Here is a 6,284-nt window from a genome sequence, read left to right as displayed (position 1 = left end):
AAATGTGTGTGCCACGGCGTGATGGGGGCAGGGACGTGGGCAGGGGCTGGAGGGGGTCCCTGATACAGCCTTGTTTCCCAGACTTGGTTGAGTCACTTAATCTCAGTCAATCAGGCCCGAGGCTGCTCAGCAAAACACGCGTGCTCCTTTTGGGGGTTTGGGGGGCGAGCCGCCATCTTCGCTAGGCTTCCCCGCACGCAGGCAGGGACCACCTCGAGACCTTGGCCGGCTCCTAGCCTTGAGGCAGTGCGGGAGGGCACAAGGAGGGAATATCCCGACTTCGCTTCCTTCCTACGCATTACTCAGCCCGCCCCCCACACCCCAACCCCGGGCTCGGGGGAAGGGGGAACCCCACTTTGGGTGCTGATCTTTGCATGCAGCTGAGCAAGGGGAAAAAGCCAGAGGCGCTGAAGCAGCCGGACCTGCCCTTGCAGGATGCATGGGGCACACGTGCTTGGGGGGATAGAGCCTTTCCTGGCCCCACATTTCCATGCCTGGGTCCTGCTCGCAGCATCCCACAGCTTTGAACGAGCTTCATCGGCCGAGATGGCAGCTGCCATGTCTGGGAGAGCCAGGCTGGCATGTCCAGCCCCTGGCACTCGGCCGGTTCCCTGTCACAGGGGCTGTGGAGCCCTTGGGCTCTGACCTTGTGAGCCAGGAGAGCCGGGGACCCTTCCCAGAGCTGGCCGTGAGCGCCTCTCCCACTCCCCAGCCTGGATGCATGGCCTCGAGCCCCATCTCTTCCCGACTTTGGCTGCGTGGCGCTTTCACCTGCCTGCTCTGACCTTGCCCCGAGCCCAGGATGGCTGGGATCACCTGGGTCATCATCATCATCACATCCCTTGCTGTAGCCAAGATGCCAGGAGGCTTTACCCTCGGCATAGCCCATGGCCGGTGAAGGTGGGACCCCTCTGCCACGCTGCTGAGGGCAAAGCAGGTCTCTTGTACCATGCCAGGGCACTGGGCAGTGCAAGCCGTTGGCACCGTGCATTGCCGCAGCGATGGGAGGTATCCCACCCACTAGGTCACCCACCAAGAGGTGACTGACTGTGACTGACAGCCAGCACAAACTAGATCCCAGCGGATCAGCACGGGCAGCGCCTGGGGCGCGGATGGCAAATGCATTGCCTGGACGCCCCAAGACAGGCGAGGCCCCCGTGATCCAGGAGAAGGCACGAGCAGGGCACCCCCCCGGCCCAGCGTGTGGATTTGACATGCACGCATGCATAGGCACACGCTGCGCCCAGGCTCAGCCTCCCACCTCCATGCACCAAGCGCGGTACCACCCAGGCACTGACACGAAAGAGTGAGTAACCCTTGCATAAGAGGCCTCTCCCTACGTCAGCGCCGTTGGGGCAGGGTTTTCCCCCGCCCCTCCCTAGCACTTCCCACCCGGCCCTTTCTGGAGGGGCCCCGTGGGCAAGAGCCGGCCAGGGACCCGCGTGCGGCGTGGCATGGCCGGGGGCTGCCGACCGGGCTGGCGTTTCCTTCTGATGGGGCTAATGCCAGGGGAGCAGCCCCTTGCCCCCCACCTGCTCGCCTGCCTGGGGCCCTGGCCCCCGGCCGGCCCTCCCGTGGGAGGCTGCGGGGCTGAGGAAGTGGCCGTGGGCTGGCGGCGTGACAGTGCGGGTTTCGCTGCGTGAGATGAGCCGAGGCCCAAGGGGCGAAGGGAAATCCTGGAGCTGCCTTGCCGAGAAAGCCTGAGCTCCTCGTCCCCATGCCGCCCGCACAGGAGCTGTGTTGCAACCTCCCACCCGGGCGGTGCCCAGCCGCTGGCCGGGTCAGGCATGAGGAAGAGAAACTCCCAACAGCTTTTGTGCGTCTCCTCCCCTGTGGGAGGGTTGGTGGGTGGAAGTCTCACCCTCCCCTCCCTGTGGCAGCCCTGCCTTTGCTCCCCGGGCCCGTGCAGGCGGGTACTTTCACCGCGCAGGTGGTGCCCGGGGTCGCGGCTGCCCTGAGAACAGGCTGGGCCGGCTCTTCTCCATCCCACGCTCCCCCGGCGCTGGGCTGTGCCTCCTCCTCCCCGAGCCCCAGCTGGAGCCGCGGCCCCCTTGTCGCGAAAGGTCCCGGGAGGTGCCCCGGGTCATCGGGGTGCAGCGGTGGCAGAGACCGGCTGCCCGCTCTCGTCCTGGGGTGCCATGCTGGGGGTCGATGGGCATTCAAGGGAGGGAGAGACCGAAAGCGGAGCAGGCCCCCCATGTGCAGCCTCGACCTGGGGCCCACGAGACCTGGCTGGGCTGCTTTGCCCCGGTGGGTGGCACCGGGCCCCTGTCTGGGCGCTGCCCCAATTGCCCTTCCCTGCAAAGTGTGGGCAGCAGAGGAGCGGTCGCAGGCTCTGTGGGGCTGAGGGTGGTTGCAAAGGGTTGCCCCCCTCTCCCGAAACCCACCAGGAACCAGTACGGAGCAAACTGGGCAAACCAGTCCCTGGCCTGCTCTCCCGCTGACCTCTCCCTGCCTCTGCTGCTCCCAGGGGCTGGGCGGGAGGTTCTGGTTATACCAGCCCAGCCTGTGTCTGCGCTCCCCAGCCCCGGCTGCCCCGAGGTCCTGGCCGCCAGGCGCCCTCTCCGTTAGGGCTGGAGGGGCCGGGAGCTCTGTCCTGCTGCCTCTTTGCTGGCAGGGAGGTTTCCGAGCCCGAGGGGTTCGGGAGCCCCTGCCTAAGTCCATCCTCCCTGCCTTGGTCCCATTGTGCCCCCTCCAAAGGACCCAGGATGCCTGGGTTCCACCCCTGCCAGTTGCTGCATGGCCTGCACTGGACCGTGCCTCTGTTTCCCCATCAACAACATGTGTCAGGGGGTTGGCAGGCTGCTACAGAAACGCCAGCCCGGGGGCATTGTGAGTCCAGCCCTTGCGTAGCCTGGGCGGCTGAGTCCCCAGCGCCGGCTGCAGAGCCACCCAGGGCAGTGGGGGGCAGGGAGGCTGGGAAACTGAACTCCTTTCCGTTCACGCACGGAGGCAGCTGCAATCGAGGAGTGCTCGCTGCCACTGCCTCCTTTGCATGCCCCGCGTCTGCCAGGCCTGGTGCGTGTTCCTGGTAGAGGGCAGGAAGCCGGGGGAGGGTGTGAGCTCACGTTCCGCTCGCTGCTGCTCACCTCCGGAAGCGTGGCGTGCGTGCGCACGTGTGCATGGCCAGCCTGCGGGGCCCCGGCCAGCCTGACCTGCAGCCAGCAGGTGGGTGGTGGCACGCGCGTGGGTGACACAGGCTCCAGGAACAGGCTGGGGATAGGGCCCCGGGTCCCCGCAGCCTGCCCTGATGCTGCCCCGCAGCCCAGGTTAGCAGGTGGGAGCCGGCCCCAGGCTGCTTGGCATCTCCACTGCGCCTCCTTGTATGTGCGCGTGCACGCGTGTGTGCATGCGTGTCCAAAGAGGGATATTGCACGTGCTCCGGGAATACAGGCCAACCCTGGTACACAGATGAACTCCACGGGGCCTCGCTCGTGCCAACGCTCCCATCGCTGCAGCCCCCAGCTCCTACCAGGAAGGCAGCAGGAGGGGGCTGCAGCCTGTGGGGGGGTCTGACAGGGGGCTGCAGCCTGGGGCCTTCCTGGATCTCTCGTCCTGCCCTTGGCGGGCACTCCACAGCTTGTGCAGAGGCAGCCTCTGGCGGGAGGTGGGCAAGAGCACCCATGTGCATGGTGCCACGAGGGCCCGTGGGCCCGGCTGCATGAGATGGAGACCCCTTCTGCTCCCAGCCCCGGTCCCGGGGATGGAGAAGCGATTATTTTGCCTCTTCCAGCTCTTCTGGCCTGGCAGACGTCAGCTCTGCCTCTCCCTGCAGCCCCTCGCACCCGCATGGGGGGGACCCCACACCCCTGTTTGCTCCACCGGGTCCACCCAAAGGGGCTTTCTGGTCCGTGTGGCCCCTCGGAGCCAGGAGCCGTCTTCGCCTGAGCTTGTGCCCGGCCAGCGCGTGGGCGGAAGGCGTGGTGCCGGCTGCGGGGGAGGCCACAGCTTCCTGCCCCCCCACCTGCGAGCCAGGCCCTGCTCTTCCTGCCACTGCTGAAAATATTCCCCTCCCTCCTCCGTGCACCTGGGCTGGGGCGGGGGCCGGCTGAGCGGGGGCGCGATCGGCACCCGCAGCCCACGGCGCCCTGGCGGCCGTTGTGGGGGGGTGGCTGGCACCGCTCCAGGGATGCTGCTGGCTTGTGAATCGCCGGCTTTCATTGCTGGCTCCACATCTGGGCCCTTGGCGGCCGGGGGCGGATGCTAGGAAGCTGGCACCGGGCAAAGGAGCAGGTGGTTGGCACAGGTGTCCTGGGCACTGGGCTGCGGCATGGAGCTGGCGGGGCAGGCATGAGCCAGGCGCCCTCCATGAACCCCCAGGCTCTGCCATGGGCGCCCCTCAGCCTATGTGTTCACACACACACACACACGTACGTGCATGTACACGCATACACACACACATGCGTGGCCACCGTCAGAGCCATCCCACAGAGCTTGCAGTCAAATGAGACCAGGCCCCCAAAGCGCAGGGAGGAAACCGAGGCACGGAAAGGGATGTGGCTGGGCCCGAGGCCTCGCAACGGGTCGTGGGATACAACCCAGGCGTCCCGAGGCCCCTGGCGTGCGCCGGCCACTGCTGATTTCCGTTCTGCAATGCGTATTAGACAGTACCCCCCACATACCCCCGTAACCCCCACATACCCCCTCCCCTAGCCCCTGCTCCTGTTCTGATGCTTAATGCTGGCAGGGGATGGACTTTCTCCCTGGACCTGATGGCAGGATCAGGACCTCCGGTCCCATGCTGCTGGCACTGAGGGGTGCCCAGGCCCGTGCGGATGCTCTAGACTGGGGTACAGCCGCTGTGGTAACCTCGCTGGGCACCTTTACCCCAGGCTAACTGCGGCCACGCGGGGGGGTGCCCTGCCAGCAGCATGCAGCATCGCCTCCCGGGCAAAGCCCCGGCCCGGGTGCGGGCGTCTCGAGGTGGGAGCGGTGCCAGAGGAAGCGGCTTGGGAGGAAGTGGCTACAGGTTCCCGCGGTGACATGGTGACATCGCCCTGTGGCCCTCCCTACCAGCTCCTTGCCTTTGACGTCATTTCGAGTCGAGCCCCGGGGCCTCCACCCTCCTCCCCCCGCCCCGGGCCCGCAGCCTGAGTCACGCCAAATTTGGCAACGGGAAGAGGCCCCGCGTACCCTGGCAGAGGCCTTTTAAGGCAATCCCTACCCGTCTGTGCACATGCACACGCACATGCACATGCTGGGCTCTGCCTCCACACGCATGCACATGCCCCCCATAGGCACATATACACACACACACACACGCACTTGCCCCTCTGTGCCCACACACATATGCACATGTGCCTGCCTATGCCTCTACACACACACATGCATACATATGCTTGCACACACACATGCATGCGCACACATACACCTGCCCAGACACCTATACACATGTGCACACACACATACGTGCACACGTACACACACCTGCCTGTGCACACATCTGCCTGTATGCATACACACATGCACACACTCACACACATGCCTTGTGTGGGTGCACACACATGGACACCGATGCACTTGCACTCACATGCATGCATGCATGCGCGCGCACACACACATCCTGCCTTTGCACACACACACATGCCCACGCAGCAGTCTCTCCATCAGACTGCAGGCAGGGGCCTCCTCCTCCCGTTTCCCTGCCCAGCCACAGGACTTGGGGCCCCAGCTGCCGGCTCCCGGGTCTCCTCTTCCTCTGATCTCCCCAGCCCAGGGGGTCCCTGCTCAGCCCCCCACCCCCCACACACACAGCCGCAAGCCCTTGGGTCCCTTCCTGCCCCGGGGGCCAGCAAAGCAGCCCCAGCCTTGGGGACTTGCCTTGAGTTAGCAGCAGGGAGGAGGGGACCCCAAAGTGGGGGTGCAAGGTTTAGGGGAGGGGGTGTAGCTGGATCCAATCCCAGGAGAGGGTTAACCCCTTCCTCCCCAGTTAGACCCTCCCAGTCCCTGCCACGACCCAGCACCAGAGCAGGTGCCCAGCTCCCCGAGGCGTCTGGGGCAGACTGGCTGGGGGGGGCACCTGCCCCACTTTCCACAAAGGGCTCAGTCCCCCCGGCAAACGTCTGCATGGGGAGTGGGTGAGCTGGGGCCGGAGCTGCCCCACCACGGGGCAGGAGGGAGGAGACAGCTGTGGGGGAAGGGGCTGAGGGGGCAGGATGAGGCCAGCATTCGAACCCAGATGTCCTGCCTTCCTGTCCCCTATCCCTGGGTGTCTGCCCGCACCACCCCCCCGGCTCTAACCAGTGACCCTCACTCCCCTCCACAGGTGCCCGGGCATGAGGGTC

Source organism: Alligator mississippiensis, chromosome 16 (assembly GCF_030867095.1).
Source record: "Alligator mississippiensis isolate rAllMis1 chromosome 16, rAllMis1, whole genome shotgun sequence".
In the NCBI taxonomy this organism is placed as follows: domain Eukaryota; kingdom Metazoa; phylum Chordata; order Crocodylia; family Alligatoridae; genus Alligator; species Alligator mississippiensis.
Note: the sequence above shows the minus strand (reverse complement) of the source record.